Source organism: Mobula hypostoma, chromosome 1 (genome assembly GCF_963921235.1).
Source record: "Mobula hypostoma chromosome 1, sMobHyp1.1, whole genome shotgun sequence".
Classification (NCBI taxonomy): Eukaryota; Metazoa; Chordata; class Chondrichthyes; order Myliobatiformes; family Myliobatidae; genus Mobula; species Mobula hypostoma.
The window spans coordinates 209,842,163-209,865,470 of NC_086097.1; the positions used below are offsets into that span (position 1 = coordinate 209,842,163).

The 23,308-nt window shown below is 41.7% G+C and overlaps 1 protein-coding gene across 1 annotated transcript in view; it reads left to right on the top strand.

Annotated features, from left to right (window-relative positions):
- The window catches only part of xkr4 (XK related 4), a 327,821-nt gene that overhangs the window by 301,094 nt on the left and 3,419 nt on the right, over positions 1–23,308 (top strand). The gene's annotated exons all lie outside the window — the stretch shown is intronic.

The following is a 23,308-nucleotide window of genomic DNA, read 5'->3' on the forward strand; positions in this document are numbered from 1 at the left end:
TAATTCCTGCGCGTCCTCTTTGGTGTGACGAATGGTGTATCTGTCTTCCAGAGGGCAATGGACCAGATGGTGGACCAGTGCCAACTGAAGGCCACGTTCCCATATCTGGATAACATCACCATCTGCGGTCACGACCAGCAGGATCACGACAACAACCTCCAAAAATTTCTCCAAGCGGCCAAATCTTTCAACCTCACCTATAACAAGGACAAGTGTGTATTTGGGACCACCCAACTTGCTATCCTTGGGTGTGTTGTGGAGAATGGAGTCATTGGCCCTGACCCCGACCGTATGCGCCCCCCTGTTGGAACTCCCTCTTCCCAATACCCTCAGAACCCTCAAAAGGTGCCTGGGCTTCTTTTCATATTACGCCCAATGGGTCTCTAACTATGCAGACAAGGCCCGCCCCCTGGTCAAGTCCACCACATTCCCCCTCTCTGCCGAGGCCCACAGGGCCTTCAACTGCATAAAAGGGGACATTGCCAAAGCAGCAATGCATGCGGTGGATGAGGCCATTCCCTTCTAAGTAGAGAGTGACGCCTCAGACTTTGCGCTGGCTGCTACCCTCAACCAGGTAGGAAGACCAGTAGCGTTCTTCTCCCATACCCTTCAAGGCCCTGAAATTCGGCACTCTGCGGTAGAGAAAGAGGCCCAGGCCATAGTGGAAGCTATAAGGCACTGGAGGCACTATCTTGCCGGCAAAAGGTTCACCCTGCTAACTGACCAGCGCTCAGTCGTGTTCATGTTTAATAATCAGCAGCGGAGCAAAATCAAAAATGATAAAATTCTGAGGTGGAGAATCGAACTCTCCACCTACAACTATGACATCATGTACAGGCCTGGGAAGCTCAAAGAGCCCTCCGATGCCCTATCCCGGGGAACATGTGCCAGCGCGCAGATCGACCGGCTATACGCCCTACATGTAGACCTTTGCCACCCGGAAGTCACCCGGCTTTTCCACTTCGTGAAAGCCCGGAACCTGCCCTACTCCCTTGAGAAGATCAGGATGATGACCAGGGACTGCCAAGTCTGCACAGAGTGCAAACCGCACTTCTACCGACCCGAAAAGGCACAACTAATCAAGGCCACCCGCCCCTTTGAGCGACTGAGTGTTGACTTTAAGGGCCCCCTTCCCTCCACCGACCGCAATGTGTACTTTCTTAACGTAATTGACGAGTACTCGAGGTTCCCCTTCGCCATCCCCTGCCCCGACACCACTACCACGTCAGTTATAAAAGCCCTGCGTAAGCTCTTCACTCTGTTCGGATACCCATGCTATATCCACAGTGACAGAGGGTCCTCGTTTATGAGTGACGAGCTGCGCCAATATCTACTGGCTAGGGGAATTGCAACCAGTAGGACCACGAGATATAACCCCCGGGGGAATGGACAGGTAGAGAAGGAGAATGGCACAGTGTGGAAAGCCACACTCTTAGCCCTCAGGTCAAAGGGACTGCCGGTCTCCCGCTGGCAGGAGGTCCTTCCCAAGGCACTCCACTCCATCCGCTCCCTGTTATGCACAGCCACCAATGCCAGCCCTCATGAGCGGCTCTTTTCATTTCCCAGAAAATTGACCACTGGAACCACCCTACCAACTTGGCTGATGTCCCCAGGGCCAGTGCTGTTTCGGAAACATGCGAGGAGCAATAAATACTCCCCGATAGTCGAGAGGTTTCACTTACTTCATGCGAACCCCCAGTATGCCTACGTGGTTTTACCTGATGGGCGGGAGGACACGGTCTCCATCCACGACCTGGCGCCCGCAGGAGCACCGGGCCCCTACCCTGAACACTCCGTGGTGACTATTGACCTCGTACCCACCAATGTATGTACCTACAAGACACCATGCACCCCAAACCCTATACAGACACCACACGACACTCCCATACCGGGCACGACGCACACGCACGAGGGATTACCAACGCCTAACGTGCTGGCACCTGATAGACTTAACCTGTAAACATACTTCTTGTAAATATTGTCAGTCACTTCACCCCGCGGGACTCTTTTTAAAAAAAAGAGGGGTGAATGTGGTAAACCATGTATATATGTTGTAACTCGGTTACCTGTCTGGACACGCACCTCTGCTGACTGCCCCTGTGGCTCCTCCCACAGAGTCCTGTATAAAGATGTTCGCCTTGCCCCTCCCCCTCAGTCCGGGGGCAGACACTCACTGTGGAGGTCGTATTGTACAGCGAATAAAAGCCTTTTAGTATTTTACCAAACCTCAGTCTTTTGGAGAAATTGAAGGTGCTTCAACACGCTACCAACTGGTCATGAACCATAAGACCATAAGACAAAGGAGCAGAAGTCGGCCATTCGGCCCATTGAGTCTGCTCCGCCATCTTATCATGAGCTGATTAATTCTCCCATTTAGTCCCACTCCCCGGCCTTCTCACCATAACCTTTGATGCCCTGGCTCCTCAGGTACCTATCAATCTCTGCCTTAAATACACCCAATGACTTGGCCTCCACTGCCGCCCGTGGCAACAAATTCCACAGATTCTCCACCCTCTGGCTAAAAAAATTTCTTTGCATCTCTGTTCTGAATGGGCGCCCTTCAATCCTTAAGTCATGCCCTCTTCTACTGGACTCATGGGAAACAACTTTGCCACATCCACTCTGTCCATGCTTTTCAACATTCAAAATGTTTCTATGAGGTCCCTCTTCATTCTTCTAAACTTCAAGGAATACAGTCCAAGAGCAGACAATCGTTCCTCATATGTTAACCCTCTCATTCCTGGAATCATTCTAGTGAATCTTCTCTGAACCCTCTCCAACATCAGCACATCCTTTCTTAAATAAGGAGACCAACACTGCCCACAGTACTCCAAGTGAGGTCTCATCAACGCGTTATAGAGCCTCAACATCACATCCCTGCCCCTACACTCTATTCCTCTAGAAATGAATGCCAACATTGCGTTCGCCTTCTTCACCACCGACTCAACCTGGAGGTTAACCTTAAGGGTATCCTGCACGAGGACTCCCAAGCCCCGTTGCATCCCAGAACTTTGAATTCTCTCCCCATTTAAATAATAATCTGCCTGTTTATAGTTCTTCTACCAAAGTGTATAACCATACATTTTCCAACATTGTATTTCATTTGCCACTTCTTTGCCCGTTTTCCCAATCTATCCAAGTCTCTCTGTTTCCTCAGCACTACCGGCCCCTCCACCTATCTTCATATCATCAGCAAACTTAGCCACAAAGCCATCTATTCCATATTCCGTTGATGTACAATGTAAAAAGAAGCGGCCCCAACACAGACTCCTGTGGAACACCACTGGTAACCAGCAGCCAACCAGAATAGGATCCCTTTATTCCCACTCTCTGTTTTCTGCCAATTAGCCAATGCTCTATCCACGTATGTAACTTTCCCGTAATTCCATGGGCTCTTATCTTGTTAGCAGCCTCATGTGTGGCACCTTGTCAAAGGCCTTCTGAAAATCCAAATATACAACATCCACTGCATCTCCCTTGTCTAGCCTACTTGTAATTCCCTTGCTCGCTTGTAAAACCAGCTCAACATATTTTCCTTATCAGATGTGCATCAAATGACATCACTTCAAATGCAATGCTTCCTTTGGAGCGTTGTCAAGGAGATTAATATCCAAGTTGTTATGAAAGTGGCCTGTCTGGAAACTAAGGTAATTAAGGATAGACAATAAATGTGCTATTTTCCATATCAGAAAAAGATTTAGTTATGGAAAGATCAGTCAGGATAAAAAGTGGTTCAGCTTTACAGACAAAATTGTGATGGGGACCCACACAGAGTTACGGATGAGTTCAGCCTAATCTTTGTAGTATGTGATGATTTTCCAGAAAGAACAAAATTTCCATATGGCCATTATAGCTGTGAATAAAAAACAATTAAACACACTGATACTCTTAGCAGCGTGCTTGTTACTGATAACAATGTGACTGATCATAACAATACAAAAATACTAAAGGACCATTGAAGCACGAAGCTTCATTTTGATCAAGCACTCCACCAAAAGAAGGCATGCTTCAACATTTTATAATGTATAATTTCAAATTAAATATGATGTGTATGAGCAATAAATGAAGAAGGAAGTTGTCATTTTAAGTGCTATCATCACCAGTAAGATAAATCAGAAGCAAAAATTCAGATCAAAGTAGACTGAAATGTATTTGACCACTTGATTCGGGGCACAAACACGAGGAAACCTGCAGATGCTGGAATTTCAAGCAACACAAATAAAAATTGCTGGTGAATGTAGCAAGCCAAGCAGCATCTATAGGAAGAGGTACAGTCGACGTTTCGGGCCGCGACCCTTCGTCGGGACTAACTAAAAGAAGAGATAGTAAGAGATTTGAAAGTGGGAGGGGGAGGGGGAGATTCAAAATGATAGGAGAGGACAGGAGGGGGAGGGATGGAGCCAAGAGCTGGAAAGTTGATTGGCAAAAGGGATATGAGAGGATCATGGGACAGGAGGCCTAGGGAGAAAGAAAGGGGGAGGGGGGAATCCCAGAGGATGGGCAAGGAGTATAGTGAGAGGGACAGAGGGAGAAAAAACGAGAGGAAAAAAATATACATAATAATAAATAAATAACGGATGGGGTACCAAGGGGAGGTGGAGCATTAGCGGAAGTTAGAGGAGTAATGTTCATGCCATCAGGTTGGAGGCTACCCAGACAGAATATAATGTGTTGCCCCTCCAACCTGAGTGTGGCTTCATCCTACGCTCTGTCCGCCAGAGAAAGCAGGATCTCCCAGTAGCCACACATTTTAATTCCACGTCCCATTCCCATTCTGATATGTCTATCTATGGCTTCCTCTACTGTCAAGATGAAGCCACACTCAGGAATTGGGAAAACATCGCCGAGCACACTGATGGTGGTGTGTTAGACTGAGTCGTCGCAGGCTGGGTGGTGCAGTGGCCCCCACCCTCCGGGCCGCCGACCCGATACATTGCCACGAAGAACGCAGCGGTAGCCGGGAGGCACCCAGCACATATTTAAGAAAAAAGCTGAAATAAACATGCTAATTAATTAGGTGCTGCCCAGCACGTAATACCCAGCCTGCGACGACTCAGTCTAACACACCATCATCAGTGTGCTCGGCGCTGTTTTCCCAATTCTGGTAAGTGATAGAACACTGTACATACATTATTTCTACTTTATATAGGCTGTGTATTTTCACGTGTTATTTGGTAGATTTGGCAGCTTCATTGTTTAAAGGTTACTGGACAGCGCATTTATGCCAACAGCGCTTGCGTGAGATTTTCTGCCGAGAGTACTTGCGTGAGATTTTCGCTACGGAGATCTGTGCAGGCAATTGTTATAGAGAAGTATTTCTACTTTATATAGGCTGTGTACTTATCATATCATTCCTGCTTTTACTATATGTTACTGTTATTTTAGGTTTTATGTGTTATTTGGCATGATTTGGTAGGTTATTTTTGGGTCTGTGAACGCTCACAAAATTTTCCCATATAAATATATGGTAATTGCTTCTTCGCTTTACGACATTTCGGCTTACAAACCATTTCATAGGAACGCTGTACCTTCGGATGGTGGGAAAAACCTGTAGTACCTTTCAGAAATCGAAACCCATTCTTAAAACGTGCACTCTTGAGTAATAGGATAGGTAACTGGGAGAGATGTCCTGATGTTATGCCCAGCATTTGTCCATTTTTCATCATTAGAGGTTGGCACAAGTTTTGTGGGCCAAAGGGCCAGTTTCAGAACTCTGTGGCTCTCTGACTCTATCACAATTATAAGTAGATTATCTCATTGTCCGTCTCATTGCTACTCACCAACTGGCTGAGAATAAATTGGCTGCCAAGAACCTTAAACAGCTATAACTTCACATAAATATTCTTTAATATACAAGAATATATGTAAGACTATATTAAAGATATATTCTTTCAATTATGAATTATTTCGGGCATGATATATTCTTTCCTTAAGCATCTTTCAGAGATTTGAGGACATAGGCAGTTCCACGATTTTCCCTGGACTTGCACATCAAAATGTCACAGACTACTTCACCTGCTACCCAATTCGTCCTGTGCAACAATACTCTGAGCGTCACCATATATGGCCCACTCAAACTCACTGCTTCTTTCCTCTGGGTGCATGACTCTGTTACAGTGCTTGGCAAGGTAAAAAATAAAATAGAGATTAGCTTTATTTGTCACACGTACATCCAAAACTTACAGTGAAATGCATCGTTTGCGACAAATGAAATTAAATCAGTGAGGCGTGTGCTGGGAAGCCCTAGAGTATGACCATGCTCCCAGCACCAGCATAGTATGCCCGCAACTCACTATTCCTAAATGTATGTCTTTGGAATATGGGAGGAAACTGGAACACCCGGAGGAAACCTACACGGTCACAAGGAGAATATAAAAATTCGCTAAAGACAGCAGTAGGAACTGAACTCTGATCTCACAGCTGACGCTGTAGAGCGTTGTGCTGACCATCCTGCCCAAAATAAATGTCACTGGGGTGAAAGGGGTGCTGCAAGGTCTGAAGCCACATGTCCATTGATAAGTTCTCCTCTATGGTTTGTTTTTGCTTTTATGTGCTGCATGTCCACTGAGGCTTGTGGCAGTCCCAAGACGTTCAAGATAAAACATAATGATATATGGTACTGCACTGGGAGCCGAAACCAAAGGTCTACCCGGATACTATAAAACATGGGATGGGTGGAAGTCCCAGCCTGTTGAAGGTCTGCTTGCTGCATGGCTAAGCAGATGCTGAGTGTCCATATTTAAAATATAAATTACTAAGCCATAAAAGTAATCATAGCAAAGAGATTAATGAAAGAACTGCAGGTTTTGACATGCCAGTGTAATTAACGTTTAAACATTTCTAGTCCCAAAAATACTAAAGTGTTTTTCATTCAATGGCCAACTTGCCATTGGATTGGTTGGTGAAGGTCTGATTCCTGTGTTTTATAGGTTGCACTGAATTATCCTCAATGTTCACCAGGATATCTGCCATGGAAAACTTAACAGTTTGGTTGACTAATCCAGTAAAACCTAACTTTACAGTCCCTATTACATCTTAGTTCTCCTGTTTCAATGAAATCATAATTACAGGGTAATTAGATGCCAGCAGCAGTATTCAACAGAAATAGTTGTCACAGGCAAGAATGCACTGACCATTAAATGACAATTAAATTCTTTGTTGTAATATTATTTCTCCTACATAAAATATCAGCCAGGTTCTTTAAACAAAATGCCAAATAACTACTAGACTCTAATTGTAATGAGTCTAGAAGTAATGACATTAACCAACTTTCAAGGAGAAATATACTCCAAGGGGAATTAATTTAAGTATAAACTTAATTCCTCTTTCTGTATGTCAGTCATATAATTTTTTCTTAATGGTTATGGAATCATTTAATGGCTGAGAGATTTGCATCAACACCCAAAGCAGAATTACTTGATGATCTCCATTGAATTCCTACAGCTGCTCTATTCAGTGCCTCTCTAATTGACATTGGCTCCACGTCAGCTGGAACGTCAATGCAGTCAAGGTCAGAGTTTTGGTGCAGTGCTATCAATCACAATTTTTTCTGATAAACGAAAGATTTTTGCTAGCGGAGTACAGTTGAGCATGACGTTGAGAACAAGCAAGGTATCTCTCAATGAATAATGGAAATCTGTTTAGTGCAATTAACTGTTCAGGATCATTACATTGCATAATGTAATGATGGGTACTGGATCCATCATGTAAATTTAATTGCGAAGAAAGCATGACAGCACCTCTACTTCCTTAGGAGTCTGCAGAGATTCAGCATGACATCTAAAACTTTGACAAGTTTCTATTGATGTGTAGTGGAGAGTATATTGATTGACTGTACTGCAGCCTGGTACGGGAACACCAATGCCTTTGAATGGAAATTACTACAAAAGGTACTTACAGGTAAAGCCCTCCCAACCATTGAGCACATCTACATAAAAAGCTGTTGTAGGAAAGTAGCATCCATCATCAAAGATCCTCACCATCCAGGTCATGCTCTTTTCTCGCTGCTGCCATCAGGTAAGAAGTACAAATGCCTCAGGAGTCACACCACCAAGTTCAAGAACAATTATTACCCCTCAACCATTAGGTTCTTGAACAAAAGAGGATAGCTACACTCAGCTAATGAGATGTTTCCACAACCAATGATCTCACTTTAAGGACTCTTTATCATGTTATTTCATGTTGTTGTTATTTATTGTTATTATTTATTTTGTATTTGCACAAGTTTGTTGTCTTCTTTGCTCTACTTGCTCTTTCATAGATCCTATTTCATAGATCCCAGTTTGGCAAAAGAATAAATCAAGGAAGGTAGTGCACCCGTGGCTGACAAGAGAAATTAGGGATAGTATCAATTCCAAAGAAGTAGCATACAAATTAGCCAGAGAAAGTGGCTCACCTGAGGACTGGGAGAAATTCAGAGTTCAGCAGAGGAGGACAAAGGGCTTAATTAGGAAGGGGAAAAAAGATTATGAGAGAAAACTGGCAGAGAACATAAAAACGGACTGTAAAAGCTTTTATAGATATGTAAAAAGGAAAAGACTGATAAAGACAAATGTAGGTCCCCTGCAGACAGAAACAGGTGAATTGATTATGGGGAGCAAGGACATGGCAGACCAATTGAATAATTACTTTGGTTCTGTCTTCACTAAGGAGGACATAAATAATCTTCCAGAAATAGTAAGGGACAGAGGGTCCAGTGAGATGGAGGAACTGAGTGAAATACATGTTAGTAGGGAAGTGGTGTTAGGTAAATTGAAGGGATTGAAGGCAGATAAATCCCCAGGGCCAGATGGTCTGCATCCTAGAGTGCTTAAGGAGGTAGCCCAAGAAATAGTGGATGCATTAGTGATAATTTTTCAAAACTCGTTAGATTCTGGACTAGTTCCTGAGGATTGGAGGGTGGCTAATGTAACCCCACTTTTTAAAAAAGGAGGGAGAGAGAAACCGGGGAATTATAGGCCGGTTAGCCTAACGTCGGTGGTGGGGAAACTGCTGGAGTCAGTTATCAAGGATGTGATAACAGCACATTTGGAAAGCGGTGAAATGATCGGACAAAGTCAGCATGGATTTGTGAAAGGAAAATCATGTCTGACGAATCTCATAGAATTTTTTGAGGATGTAACTAGTAGAGTGGATAGGGGAGAACCAGTGGATGTGGTATATTTGGATTTTCAAAAGGCTTTTGACAAGGTCCCACACAGGAGATTAGTGTGCAAACTTAAAGCACACGGTATTGGGGGTAAGGTATTGGTGTGGGTGGAGAATTGGTTAGCAGACAGGAAGCAAAGAGTGGGAATAAATGGGACCTTTTCAGAATGGCAGGCGGTGACTAGTGGGGTACCGCAAGGCTCAGTGCTGGGACCCCAGTTGTTTACAATATATATTAATGACTTGGATGAGGGAATTAAATACAGCATCTCCAAGTTTGCGGATGACACGAAGCTGGGTGGCAGTGTTAGCAGTGAGGAGGATGCTAAGAGGATGCAGGGTGACTTGGATAGGTTGGGTGAGTGGGCAAACTCATGGCAGATGCAATTTAATGTGGATAAATGTGAAGTTATCCACTTTGGTGGCAAAAATAGGAAAACAGATTATTATCTGAATGGTGGCCGATTAGGAAAAGGGGAGGTGCAACGAGACCTGGGTGTCATTATACACCAGTCATTGAAAGTGGGCATGCAGGTACAGCAGGCGGTGAAAAAGGCGAACGGTATGCTGGCATTTATAGCGAGAGGATTCGAGTACAGGAGCAGGGAGGTACTACTGCAGTTGTACAAGGCCTTGGTGAGACCACACCTGGAGTATTGTGTGCAGTTTTGGTCCCCTAATCTGAGGAAAGACATCTTTGCCATAGAGGGAGTACAAAGAAGGTTCACCAGATTGATTCCTGGGATGGCAGGTCTTTCATATGAAGAAAGACTGGATGAACTGGGCTTGTACTCGTTGGAATTTAGAAGATTGAGGGGGGATCTGATTGAAACGTATAAGATCCTAAAGGGATTGGACAGGCTAGATGCGGGAAGATTGTTCCCGATGTTGGGGAGGTCCAGAACGAGGGGTCACAGTTTGAGGATAGAGGGGAAGCCTTTTAGGACCGAGATTAGGAAAAACTTCTTAACACAGAGAGTGGTGAATCTGTGGAATTCTCTGCCACAGCAAACTGTTGAGGCCAGTTCATTGGCTATGTTTAAGAGGGAGTTAGATATGGCCCTTGTGGCTACAGGGGTCAGGGGGTATGGAGGGAAGGCTGGGTTCTGAGTTGGATGATCAGCCATGATCATAATAAATGGCGGTGCAGGCTCGAAGGGCCGAATGGCCTACTCCTGCACCTATTTTCTATGTTTCTATTTACAGTTACTATTCTACAGATTTGTTGAGTTTGCCTGCAAGAAAAAGAATCAGAGTTGTCATGTATGTACTCTGATCATAAATTTTACTTTGAACTTTGAACTCAAAAATGCTTTGGACATCATTTTATGCCAAATTACTGTATGTGTGGAAGAAGTTATAAGTTGGAATGAAAGTTGGCGCCAAGCTGAGGTCTCCATTGAGGTCGTGACTCAGATAGTTGTTTTTTTTAGGTCTGTAGGGATGGTTTTGGGGACAGAGACGAGAGTTAGGATCAGGTTAGATCTCAGGGAGAGAGGTGTGGGGGAATTAAAGGACAGGCTGGAGTCAAAGCTTCCACTGCATGTTTGAAGGTCAACAACGTGCACGTGATCAAATGTCGGGCCAGCAGAGCAGCAAAGTAAGTGTTCAGCTTCCCTTCATCAGCGAGCCCAGTGGTTTATTCCTGGAGTTTGGGTCTTCATCCTGATACCTCACTCATTGTCATCAGCGAGTCCAAGGGTTGACACTGCAAGTCAAAGCCCAAAGGTCAATCGCAAGACCAGATCAAATCCAAAGGTCAGTTAGAAATCCAGATGGCCAGAGTCCCGAGTCTGCGAATCTCAGGGAAGTTGAAGGTCCAATGTCTGTGAGTTCGCAACTCTGCTGATGCTCTGTCCTGGGGTTAGAAGACAGTGTATGTGTGTGGGTGAAGGGTAGGAGGGAGGAACGGGGCTCGTTTTGCTGTTGTTGCTTCGTTACTTAGTATGACCTGGTTTGTTGTGTTGTATGCTGTTTTGCTGAGCATGCTGGGCATGCTGTGTTGGTGCTGGAATATGTGGCGTCACTTGTGGGCTGCCCCCAGCGTATCCTTGGTTGTGTTGGTTGTTAACGCAAATAGCACATTTCACTGCATGTTTTGATGTATTAGTAATAATAAATCTGAATCTGAACCTCAACAGAACAATGCCCAGATGATCATTGAATTAGGCAGCACCAGAGAAACGCCCCATGAAAGACTTGTTTCTTGGCCTATGCTTCACTTTCTAAAGTAGCAACCATGTACCAGTCGATAGAGTGGGATATCTGTACCCTGATAATCCATGGTGACATCTATCTTTTCTCTCACATTTTGGGCCCTAAATAGATAAGCTCACTTGATGGTCCAAATGGTCCTTAGTGGTTGTGATTAGTCTAGAAATTGCAGTCACAGCAGTGACACAATTAACTGTGATCACCATTATTTAAGTAGAAGTGTGATAGCAACTTCACACAGGGGCATTTGGATATACAAATTGGGAATCTTCTGTTGTAGATACTCATAAGATTCATAAAGTTGGTTACTCATTGTCTGGCTCCCATTGAAGTGTACAGAGTAGCTTGAAGCTCTTCTGCTTGTTCATTAAATATAAAGCAAGCTAACCACAGAAAGTCAGTCATTTCAACTGTGAGTAATTTTACAGAATGAGCTAAGTGTTAAATCATACAAAATGCTAGAGGAACTTAACGGCTTAAGCAACATCAATAGGAAGCAATAAATAGTCAAAATTTTGGGCTGAGACTCTTCATCAGCACTTGGAAGAATAAGAAAGTGTGGGGTGGAGGGGGTGGAGGAGGGAAAGGAATACAAACTAAAGAGGACAGCATCAATGATGGAGGAAGGGAAACCCCGTTTCCAGTCACAACTGTGACTGCAATTTCCAGAACATCAGAGATGAACTCCTTCAGAGAATGAGCTTTTCCTTCCTTCACCATTGATGCTCTCCTCACCTGCATCTCTTCCATTTTCCAGACATCTTCTCTCTACCTTAACAAGGATGGAGTTCCTCTTGTCCTTACCTACCACACCATGGTGTTGGCATCTAACAGATGGTTTTCTACAACTTCCACTGTCTTCAATGGGATCTTACCACCAAACACATCTTCACTTCCCCCAACCCAATTCTCCACTTTCTACAGAGATCACACTCTCCACCATTCCCTTGGACTTTCATCCCACCCCACTACACTTCCTCCTGGTACTTATCCCTGCAAGCAGAAGAAGTGCTACACCTGCCCATTCACCTCCATTCAGGGCTCCAAACAGTCCTTCCAGGTTCAACACTATACCTGCAAATCCATTGGTGTCATCTACTATATCCGGTGCTCGCAATGTGGCCTCCTCTACATCAGTGAGACCCGACATGCATTGGGGGACCGCTTTGTCGAGCACCTTGTCTCCATCCACAACAAGCAGAGTTTTCCAGTGGCCAACCATTTTTATTCTAATCCCCATTCCCATTCTGACACGTAGGATCATGGTCTCCTCTACTGTATATGAAGAGCCACTCGCAGTTCGCAGGAACAACATTCCGTCTGATTAGCCTCCAACCCGATGACATGAACATTGATTTCTCTCACTTCTGCTTACTTGTCCCCCTCCCCTTCACTCTTCTTCCATTCCTCACTCTGTCTCCCCTCTTACCTCTACTCTTCTCCTCACCTTCCTATCACCTCCCCCTGGTTTCCCTCCTCATTCCCTTTCTTCCATGGTCCACTCTCCTCTCCTGTCAGTTTCCTTCTTCAGCCCTTTACCTTTTCCACCTCTCACCTCCCAGTTTCTCACTTCACCCCACCCCCTCCCTTTCCACCTGGCTTCACCTATCACTTTCTGGCTTGTCTTCCTTCTCCTCCTCCACCTTCTGATTCTGGTTTCTTCCCCTTTCCTTTCCAGTCCTGATGAAGGGTCTCGGCCCAAATTGTTGGTCATTTATTACATTGTTCAATTCAATTTTCTTTTAAAAACATTATTTTCTGTTTCTCTCTTCGAAACCAATCTACCTATATTTCTTTCTGTATCTGATTCGGAAATGTGTATTCCTAATCCAGACATTGTTCTATTAACTAATTGGAAGAGGAGACCGGGTGGCATCCTCCTCCTCAGCAACGGTGGCACTCAGTGCCCAAACACAGAGCATATGGCCACAGGATTTGTAACAATCTTTTGCTGCAAGTGTCAAGTAAATGACTCATTCTGGCCCCCTCTTAAGGTCCAAGCTAACATACAAGCCAGTATTCACTCAGTTCAACCTGTTCCACAAGATATCGGAACAAACTGAGCATATTTGTTTGAGCAAAAGTTATGGGCTCCAACAACACCCCAGCTGTATTGCTGACAACTTATGCTCCACAACTAGCTGTTTCCCCCACCAAGCTGTGCCAGTGCTGCCAAGGCACAGGTACTTACGTGACAATGTGGAAAATTCTCCAAGTCTGTTTCATCTACAAAAAGATGAACAAACTAAGTCTGGTCAATTACTACAATATTAACTGCTCTCAAGTTACCATCCTATTGAGTTATAGGAATAGATTGAATAGGTTAGGACATTTTTCCCTGGTGGAGAGGAGGATGAGGGGGGATTTGATAGAGGTGCTGTATATATAGGGGTATGGCCGTTCATTGTGTGCCGTGTCGTATGACCAAGAATGTCCTTTGCAAATTTTTCTTCTGAAGTGGTTTGCCATTGTCTTCTTCTGGGCAGTGTCTTAACAAGACAGGTGACCCCCAGCCATTATCAATACTCTTCAGAGATTGTCTGCCTGGTGTCAGTGACTGCATAATCAGGACTTGAGATATGAACCAGCTGCTCATGCAACCATCCACCATCTGTTCCCATGGCTTCACATGACCCTCATGCTACACCTTACCCAAGGGTGACCTGCAGGCCGGTGGAGGGAAGGAGTGCCTTACACCTCCTTTAGTAGAGCAGTATCTCCACTCTGCCAACCCATATAGGGGTGTAGATAGGTTAAATGCAAGCAGGCTTTTACCACTGAGGTTGGGTGAGACTAGGACTAGAGATCAAAGGTGAAATATATAATGGGAACCTAAGGGAGAACTTCTCCGGAGGACGGTGAGAGTGTGGATCAAGATGCCAGTGACAGAGGTGAATGCAGGTTTGATTTTAACATTTAAGTGAAGTTTGGATGAGAACATAGATGGGAGGGACATGGAGAGCCGTGGTCCAGGTGTGGGTCGACGGGACTATAACAGGCAGAATAACAACTCAGCATGGACTAGATATACTTGTTTCTGTGCTTAGTGTTCTATAACTCTACATTGTGACTGAATCATCCTGTTAAATTGTCCCTTTGTATTTTTTTCTAACACTTTCTCTTCTCAGCCCTTTCTACAATTTAAAAAGAACTTTCATTTTCTCTTCCTCATTTCTGATGGAAGGTCGTTGACCTGGAATGTTAACCCAAAAGACCATAAGACATAGGAGCAGAATTAGGCCATTCAGCCAACTGAGTCTGATTTATTGTTCCTCTCAACCCCATTCTTCCGTCTAATTAAATACCTATCAACCTCTATTTTGAATATACCCAATGACTTCACTTGGTGGCAATACATTCCACAGAGTCACCACTCTCTGGTTAAAGAAATGTTTCCTCATCTCTGTTCTAAAGGGATATCCTTCTAAGGCTGTGCCCTCTGGTCCTAGACTCTGCCACTATCTGAAACATCCTCTGCACATCCACTCTACCTAAGCCTTGTAATATTCAGTAGCTATCAGGTTTCAATAAGATCACCCTCATACTCCTAAACTCCAGCAAGTACATGCCCAGAGCCATCAAATGCTCCTCATACATTAATCCTTTCTTTCCTGGGATCATTCTTGTAAACCTCTTCTGGACCCACTTCAATCTTAGATATCTTATAATACCATATTTCTCAAATATAGGGCCCAAAACTGCACACAATAGTCCTAATGTTGTGTGACCAATGCCTTATAAAGCCTCAGAATTACATCCTTGCTTTTATAGTCTACTCATCTTGTAATAAATGCTAATATTGTATTTGCTTTCCTTACTACCGAATCAATCTGCAAGGTAACACTTAGGGAATCCTGCAGAAGGACTCCCAAATCACCTTGCAACTCTGATTTCTGAATTTGTTCCAATTTAGAAAATAGTCTATGCTCTTTCCCATTCAGCAGGTGCTGCCTGACCTGCTGAATGTTTCCAACATTTTGTGCTTTTATCTTCAACATTAGCTTCCTTGTTTGTTATTCTGGAGTGTTAACAATGCAACATCAAGTGACAGGGCATGATGGAACAGAACATGTTATGAGATGAATTTGTGTGATGTGGCTCTAGCTCTTCAAGAAACTGTTAAGATCAATCTATTTACCCAGATGACCAAAGTTACTAGTCATCTAGTAACTTCTACTATGTAGTGCAAAATTATTGTGTGCTATTTTCAAAAGTTTTTATTAAAACTTGAGTTAAAGTAAATCAGTGATCATGGTACTCACAATTTTCTTCCCTGGTACTTTGTACATCCAATCTGCCAAAGCACAGAGGTGCCCAGGTTCCCAGTGGAGTTCAACTTTTGTTTATTCAAAGAGATCATAATTTGCAAAATTATTGACTTTTGGCCTCGTGGTACCGGTCAATACAATGTTAACAAATTTCAAAATGAGACTTTTGCAGCTGAAGATGTGATTGAATTCAGTATCTTTTTTAGTTTCACCTAGAGTTGGAAATCAGTTGGGCAAATACCCATGATGTGACCTATGTGTTGATCAAATGTGAGACTGGACTTTTTTTTTAGGAAAGCAGATCTATTGAATAGATGAACATAAGAACAGGAAAAGCAAACATTTAAAAAAAACATGAAATAATTCAGAATATTTCAGAAGCTATCTAACGTGTAAGCATATGTAGAAGGTATACCCAATACTACCCAAGAAATAAATTTTACACCGTATCTCTTTTTCTCATCAGCTTTTCCTGAATACGTTGAATGAATTGAGTTCCAGAATACAATTTTCTGTAGCCTAATATGCATTCCCAAAGTTCTTGCAGTAGTTTTCAGTTCCAAATCCTACATAATAACATTAAGACTAGATTAAGTAATCAGTACCTAGAAAATCTTTTTTACTCCTCCTCGCGTGCTCTAAAATGTTATCAGTTCATTTAGCAAATGCCTATGATGATCATTGGCCAGTTGCATCAAGGTCACATCAAGCCAGATGATGTACCTTCTTGTATTTGAAACTCTACCATTGAATCTTCCCTTCCTGAGACCTGGCTTTTAAAATTGGGCATGAGAGCGGTGGAAGTGAAAAAGGAGTGATATAGAGATAGACATCCTGGATTCTCCATAGTTCTTGTAAACGAGGGAAGAAATGTCACTTCAGCACTCTTCAATCATCAGGAAACTTGGATGGTATCATTCCCACTTGCAGGCTTTGTACAGATCTCTGAAGGACTAAACCCTACATGTGCCTAGAGATAGGCAGCCCCCATAACAACATAGTCTGGGTGTCTCTGTAATGAGCCAAAAGAGGCATAACACAGACAGTGATGTCACCCCATACTAGTTTGAGATGGAAATCTCATTAGAATTGAGAGAGTGATTCGTGGCAGAAGGGCCAGTGCAAATTTTCCTATGTGACTCACAATAATCTGGAAACAGGTGTGGTGTGCTTCATCTGTGGTAAGTGTGATTTCAACTGCATAACACTGAAAAGAACATATAGTGAATTGCTGGGCAAGAATTTCTAGACCCCAAGTTCATAACAAAATCCTAAGAATTTATTAAATTACCTTGAAATAATGACTATATTTAATGAGTTTGGTTTTAGTTTTGATTTTTCAGTTTTTTATTTAATTGGTATATGTAATCTGTTCACTGGTATCTTATTCTGTTGTGATTTGTCCAATCTTAAATCAGTTGCAAGAGTCTTGACCAGCATTCAATGGGAAACTTCCATGTGTAAATCATGGCTGTGACGAACAAAAGTAATGAATTTGTAATGGTATTGCTCTTATCAGGCTCATCGTCTATAGGAATTATACTAGAAATATAACCCTTGATGATTACAAAACCAATAGCAGTCAGCATTTTAAATGAAGTACATATACTATGTCCATATTTGCTTAAGGATGTCTACACACAAAAATCCTCCTTTGACTAATTACTTTGGTTCTGTCTTCACTAAGGAGGACATAAATAATCTTCCGGAAATAGTAGGGGACAGAGGGTCCAGTGAGATGGAGGAACTGAGGGAAATACATGTTAGTAGGGAAGTGGTGTTAGGTAAATTGAAGGGATTGAAGGCAGATAAATCCCCAGGGCCAGATGGTCTGAATCCCAGAGTGCTTAAGGAAGTAGCCCAAGAAATAGTGGATGCATCAGTGATAATTTTTCAAAACTCTTTAGATTCTGGACTAGTTCCTGAGGATTGGAGGGTGGCAAAGCAAGCTACACAGATCTCAGTGTGGAGTTGCTATGCTGGATGACAGTAACGTTTCAAATGGCCTCATTCCATACTGTAGAAAAGAGGTACATCAACTTCCCAATGACTAGCTAGAAGCACCTCTTTAGCGTTTGTGTGTGTATGTGCAAATGTCACACAAGTGCCGAATTTGGTTGAGCCCAGTTCAAACCTTTACCCTCTCTCAGCAGATACAGTATCTTAAGCTTCACTGTATAATGAGATGTGGAAACATAATTAGCATTTATGAAGCCATGTATTATCTCAAAAAATTACTATGAATGGAGAGGAAGAAAATTAGAGTCCTGATGAAGTGTCTCGGCCCAAAACTTCAACTCGTTATTTCTTTTGATAAATGCTGCCTGACCTGCTGAGTTCCTCCAACATTTTGTGTCTGTTAAATCTAGAAAATTGGAGTGTGAGGTTTTTTAATGCTTTGTTTACCTTTTCCTTTTCTGCTTTGCATTTTCACATGTACAATGATGATATGAAACTAATAGTGAATGAATTGAATTAAATCATTTGAGAGATCCAAATAAAATTACGTACACGGTTGTAAAAATGACCCAAATGTCTAGTTTTGGTGGCTTGGCATCAAGATGGCCAATACCATGTGCCTGTTGTTTTATATACAGGTGATAAAAATCAATTCAGGGCATCATTAAAATTGTTTCAGTACCCAAAAAAACAATAAAATACACCTTAGTGCATTATCTGCTTCATTAGTTGGAGCTGGTAAACGTAGGCTGAGCACAGCAAGTTAAATGAGATGGTGTCCTTTGACTATATCTGTAGTGTCAGAGTCATAGAGTACTGCAGCACAGAAACAGGTCTTTCGGCCCATCTAGTCTGTTCCGAGCTGTTAATCTGCTTAGTTCAGTCAACCCATACTTGGACCATAGCCCTCCATACCCCTCACACCAATGTATTTATCAAAACTTCTCTTCAATGTTGAAATCGAACCTGCATCCACTTGTGCAGCTCATTTCACACTCTCACTACCCTCTGAGTGGTTAAACTATTATTTTATATAATGTTGAACAGGCATTTTTGGCACAGAGTAATGTGTTAAGTTATTTGAAAGCCCTATTTATTATAAATTAAACCCTTAAGGAATTTGCCAACAGTATGGATGAAGGGTCTCGGCCCCAAGTGTCAACTGTTTACTCTTTTCTATAAATGCTGCCTGGCCCGGTGAGTTCCTCCAGCATTTTGTGTGTGTTAGCTTTAGAAAAGCCTGCAAACAGTACTATCTCTTCTATGATCCCACTTTCAGTATAGCAAAGTGAGAAGTCTTCCAGAGTGTTTTGGAAGTGTTTTAGTGTTCAGTGCTGAAAAGAGAACTTTTAATTTTAAGTTACTTATCAAAATTAACTGCTGAAAATTATCTGGCCATATAGATCCTGATACTAACAACACAGTAAGAAATGTAATATTCTTCCAGCACTTGGTTAAACAAAAAAATGTACAGCTATCTGACATAAAATCGATTCAAGCAAAATGGCATCTTCTTCTCCATAAACAACAGGAATTCTGCAGATGCTGGAAATTCAAGCAACATACATCAAAGTTGCTGGTGAACGCAGCAGGCCAAGCAGCATCTATAGGAAGAGGTGCAGTCGACGTTTCAGGCCGAGACCCTTCGTCAGGACTCTTCTTCTCCGTCTTGTTTTATGGCAGTTGGCACCCAGCTTAATGGATTTATTATTGTAAGGAGTATAACTTCAGCTCTCAGGTCGTTTCAAATATTTTTTTAAAAATAAGTCCTGTGGTTACAGGAAAGAACTTACTGAGATTGTGTCAAGACCCAGTAGAATTGATAGATTAAATAGCTTCATGTTCTCCTGTAAAACAATGGTCTCCTGAACAGAAATTTGGAAAAGATAAAAATCAATCTACATTGATGAGGAAAATTGAACCTGATGTCTATTTGTGTGAGCTCACTACAATCAATGCCCATTCCAGCATTGTTTTCTGTATCAATAATATCATATTCATAACTCTTACAAGGCTGATCATAAAGCTGAAAACCAGAGCAAATATAAAGGGCATAGGACAGCAAGAAATGCAGGAATTGGAATGTCATAGTGGGTAATAAATAAAGACTTTTATAGACACTTCATGGTTAGGGTAAAGGGAAGAGCCACTATACAGACAATGTTGCAGTGGAGATGATTGAAACCATGCCCCCGTTTCATGAGGAAAACATAAACACAAGAGATTCTGCAGGTGCTGGAAATCCACAGCAAGATGCACAAAATGCTGGAAGAACTCAGTAAGTCAGGCAGCATCTACGAAAAGGAATAAACAGTCAATGTTTTGGGCCAAGACTTTCACCATGACCTCAGCTTGAAATATCAATGCTTTATTCCTTTCCACATATGCTGTCTGATCTGCTGAGTTCCTCCAGCACTTTGCATGTTCACAAGAAAGATAGTTACTGGAGATTGAGTTATTAGAAATATTATTTTGTCACGTTGTTCTGGTGATTCTCAGAATTATTCATCATGGGAGAAAATACATTTTGTACAATGTGTTCTAGTGACATAATCACACAGCCCTATATTAGTTGACTGGTTATTTATTGCAAATGCTCAAGTTTATTGTTTTATATCAATTCAATGAAAAGTCGTCCAGCTGGAGTAGGATTATGAACATGTTTTAGATTATTAGGATTGGCAGATAGTGACAGTATTTCTAGTTATAATTATTTTACTTCTGAAAATGTAGGTGACTTTTACAAATAAAAGGGTGGGAGAGTAAGTGAGAATTACAAACGTTTGTACTTGGACATCAAATATATAAAAGGTTTGACAACATAACTCATCATCTACATACTGAATGACCAGCTAATAAATTTCCATTTTCTTTTACCTCTTGGCAAGCCTTTCATTGGGGATGAAGGTAACCAAGGAGTTCAGTGTAACATAATTACAGCACTCAGTAGACATGAGTAATATGACTTGAATTACTACGAAGTTCACCTTGTCAAATTTTTATTGGGAGTATGAAGTTGCTGCTGGTGTACCTTTATACTTAGCTATGTTAAGTTAAAGATTTCTTCTAGGTATTATTACCAGCCCTCTGAGGCCTGAGCGATCAGAACTCGGTCTTAAAATGCTTCATTTAGATCAGTTGAAATCAGCATTTTTGACGAAGTCAGGATTTACTATAAATTGTATTAGAAATCCCAGCATTTCTTTGTTTGGAAGCTCAACATTTTTGAGAGCAGCAAGTGGTTTGTCTGCTTACGGAGTGGCCTACTCAGTAGTTGTAATTCACTGCCTGAATGTTGCCCGACTGATAAGGAAGGAGCAATTGTCTGTCTTGATGGCAGGAAGGTTGGTAAATTGAATTTTCTAAATAGTCTGTGACCTTAAATATTTTCTTGTGGCAGTCAGTCTGATTTCATAAGCTGTATTACTGACAGTATGGTAATTTTACCTCTCAGGTTGTCTTTATTTAGAGATGGAATGAGACGAGAGATTTTGGGTTAACTGATATAATCATCACTCTGTGCCCTCATGTCTTCACGTAAATCACAACCTGTCATAGTTTAACTTGCAGAGCAGCTCTTAATAAAGATCAGAACAAACAATCAAGTTAGCATATAACATTTTTCTCCAGGCGGTGGCTACTGTCAGGGATGTTCGGTTATCTTGTGTTAAAAGGCCCACAGGCAACTGCTATTGTTGAGCAAACACTTCAAACTCCCTGAAGGAGCTTTTCCTCTCTGGAGTTAGTCAGATTCAGCTCCTCTTTCTGAGGCTTTCAAGCAATTATGCAGTCTAATGAATAAGAAATGTGATTTTTGAATAAACCTGGATATGAGCATAAATGAGATATAATATGGTTAATTTAAAAAATATCATTGCCTTATTTAGAATATAATCCTTCCCTGCTATTAGAGATAAATTGAACTCATTGAACTTACTTATAACATTGAAATTTCATCATTATTTTCACATATTTGCTATAAATTCCGTGGTATGCATTTTTGTTCTAAAATTTCTCATCAAAAAATTCTTAATTTTATTAAAATATTAAGCATAAAATTGACACAAATGTATTAACCATTCTCATAATAAGGAAATTATAATAAATCAAAAATAATCACACCTTCTGTGTATTGGTGTATGTTTAACCTAAGTTCCAGTTTGAAACAGCAAAGAGATTTTTGACCCACTTGACATTTGTGACTATCAGACTGAAGTTAAAGGTCTTGTTATTGATTTTCAGTGATCAAAGCAACATGGAATTCAGTGAGGTCAATTTTGAACATACCCACTTGGATAGAGAATTTAAAAACAAATAGATTACTTTAGCCACTCATATTCCAACCGTTTACAATGTTGGTCCTCAGGGTTGTGCCCCAATATTTGATGCTTAATAAAGTACCCAATTAAATTTAGGTAAAGCGACGTAACAAAATCTTAAAGAAGACCATGAGTTCCGTTCTGGAAAATTCTATGGAAGTAGAAACGTATAATTTTACCACCACACTTTAGAAAATGCAATAGAGAAAGGAGAAGAAAATAAATTTCAAAGGAGTTTTATGAAGAGAATAAAGATTTTAATTGATGGCTTAATTAGGCCATTTCATTGAGCCTTTTAATAGTTGGTTTTGTTGATCCTACTTCACTGAGGGGGCATTAACTTGCCATGGTGTCTCAGCACTTATTCCAGGCACATCAACCACTTAACCGGCATTAGGTTAAATCTAGACCAGGTTCAATGAAGGGAAAATGTTGCAATTAAGCAATTTTATATTCTAAAAGAAAGCAATCTGTTGATGATTGGAGAGTTTTTTTTAAATCTCTCTGATGTTAACAACATTCAGAATTCTATTAGTCTGACAGTATTGACAGCTGGATAAGCCTGAGTAGGTGGCCTGGCCACATACTGTTATTTACACTCAAGGTGGGTCGATCCAGAATGTAAACTCAGCCTTGGTGGCTAGGCATGCACTAAGCATGAATAACACAACACTAGCTGGGAAATTATGGGAGAAAGATTTTGTATGGCAATCTGAAGAATCCAACACTAGTTTACCTACTTTGTTCCTCAATCCTCCCTGGTTTGACAGTAACAGGCCATTGAGTCAGTGGTAATACAAGAGGACATGAAAATAAGGGCATTTGCTTAACATCAAAGATCAAAGTTCAAAGTAAATTTATAATCAAAATACTATATATCATCTTCTACTACCTTGTGATTCATTTTCTTACAGGTATTCGTGGTAGATACAAAGAAACACAATAGAATCAATGAAAATCCACATACAACAAAGACAGACAAACAACCAATGTGCAATAAACAATAAACAATAAATGAATAAATAAATAGATATATATATAGATAGATAGATAAGCAAAACGTATTGAGAACATGAGTTGTAGAGTCCTTGAGAGTAAGCCCATAGTTTGTGGAATCATTTCAGTGTAGGGGTGAATGAAGTTATCCCCTCTGGTTCAAGAGCCTTATGGCTGCGGGATAATAACTGAACTTGAAAATGGCGGTGTGAGACCTGAGGCTCCTGTACCTCTTTCCTGATGGCAGCATCTCTTGGCTTCCAGCCTTCCTGCCTTGTTCTGATTTTAACCTGATCTTTTGTGCAGGCAATGGAACACCTGTAAGGAGGGGTATCATTTTAAGTATATCTTTAGATCCCAATAACGTCATGGGAGCTAACTCAAAATGTTTACAAAGAGCTGAAT